The sequence below is a fragment of the Corvus brachyrhynchos genome, unplaced genomic scaffold, assembly GCF_000691975.1.
Source record: "Corvus brachyrhynchos isolate BGI_N302 unplaced genomic scaffold, ASM69197v1 scaffold1912, whole genome shotgun sequence".
Classification (NCBI taxonomy): domain Eukaryota; kingdom Metazoa; phylum Chordata; class Aves; order Passeriformes; family Corvidae; genus Corvus; species Corvus brachyrhynchos.
The window spans coordinates 24,528-26,856 of record NW_008236495.1 but is presented as its reverse complement, the minus strand read 5'-3'; positions in this window follow the sequence as shown (position 1 = coordinate 26,856).

Below are 2,329 nucleotides of genomic sequence, written 5' to 3'. Positions count from 1 at the left end.
GTGGCCCCCCCCCCCAACCAGCCAAGAGCTGCCCGCGTCCCCAGCGGCCTGGGCCTGCTCTCCAACACTCCACACTGGTCAGATTACACAACCCACCGGTCAGGGCACTTCTATCATTTTAGTTCTGTCTTCATTATTTCAGTTATAAACCAGGGAGTTCTAAAATGGGATTAATTATAATTTTGAGGCCTTCAGGCCAGCTGCTGACCGCCACAGCATCAGAGGATCCTGAGATGACCATGAGCATGCAATGACCATGACCATGACTATGACACAACCATGACCATGAGATGACCATTACAATGAGATAACCATGACTGTGAGATGACCGTGAGCAAGACTTGTGACCAAGTGACCAAGACTTGTGACCAAGAGATGACCATGAGATGATCACAACACAAGCCCGGCCACGTGTGAACACGTTCACGACACAACTGTGAGATGACCATTACAGTGAGGTGACCGTGAGCATGAGAGGATGGTGATCAGGAAATGACCGTGAGAGTGCGATGGGCATGAGATGTCCATGACCATGAAGTGATCAGGACCATGAGATGACCACAAGATAATCATGAGATGATCATGACATGACCATGATCATGAGATGACCATTACAGTGAAATGACCATGAGCATAAGATGATGGTGATCAGGAAATGATTGTGACCTGAGATGACCATGACTGTGACCATGACATGACCATGATGGTGAGATGACCATGCGCATGAGAAGGTTGTGATGAAGAGATGACCATGAGATGACCACAACACGACCATGGCCATGAGGTGATCCATGACAATGAGGTGACCATGAGATGACCATTTCAGAGAGATGACCATGAGCATGAGATGATGGTGATCAGAAAATGACTGTCACCATGAGATGACCATGACCATGACCATGGCACAACCACAGCCGTGAAAAAACCATGATATTATTGTAGTCATGAGTTGACCACAAAACGGTCTTGAGATTACCATGAGGACACCAATGACCATGAGGTGACCGTGACACGACCATAACCATGAGATGACCCTTACAATGAGATGATCATGACTGTGAGATTACTGTGAGCATGTGATGTTTGTGACCAAGAGATGACCATGACTGTGACCATGACACAACAGTGACCATGAGATGACCATTACAGTGAGAAGACAATGAGCATGAGATGATGGTGATCAGGAAATGACTGTGACCATGAGATGTCCATGACTGGGACCAAGACAGAACCCTAACATTCAGATGACCACGAGCATGTGATGATTGTGACTAAGAGATGACCATGAGGTGACCACAACTCATCATGAGATCATTGTGACCATGAGATGACCATAACAATGAGATAACTGTGAGCATGAGGTGATGACGATCAGGAAATGGCCATGGCCATGAGATGGCCATGAAGTGACCATGCTCATGAGATTGCCATGACCATGACACAAACACAGCCAAGAGATGACCGTGATATGATTGTGGCCATGAGTTGACCACGAGACAATCATGAGATGACCATGACTGTTACCATGACATTACCTAGAACATGAGATGACCATGATCATAACCATGAGATGACCACAAGATGATAATGAGATGACCATGACCAGTCAATGAACTCAACACAACTATGACCATGAGAAGACTATGAGATGCCCATTACAGTGAGATGACCAAGAGCACGAGATGCTTGTGACCATGGGATGACGATGAGATGACCATGACCATGACACAAGCACAGCTGTGAGATGACCAGGATATGACCATGAGGTGACCATTACAGTGAGATGAGCATGAGCATGAGATGATGCTGACCAGGAAATGACCACGACACAACAGCAACTGTGAGATGACCATGATATGATTGTGGCCATGAGATGGCCATGAGGTAACCGTGAGATGACCACGACTGTGACCGTGAGATGACCTTAACTGTGAGGTGACCATCGGCATGAGATGATTGTGACCAAGAGATGACCATGAGATGACCACAACTCACCATGGACATGTGTTGAGCAAGGCCATGAGATGACCATAACAATGAGATGACCATGAGCAGGAGATGACCATGATCATGACCATGAGATGACCATGAGATGACCATGACCACGAGATGACCATGAGATGACCATGACCATGACCCGGCCATGGTCTGGAGCTGCCCAGTCCCCGTCACTCCCCTCAGCTCCGGGCTCGGCCGTTACTGGAATGGTTCATTTTCCATGGATAACGTTTTTTCAGAGCGCGGCTCGGCCAATGGGAATCCGGGAAATCCGTGACGTCACCGGTTGCCAGGCAGAATAGGCCTCCTTTCCCGCCCGAGAAATCAGCCA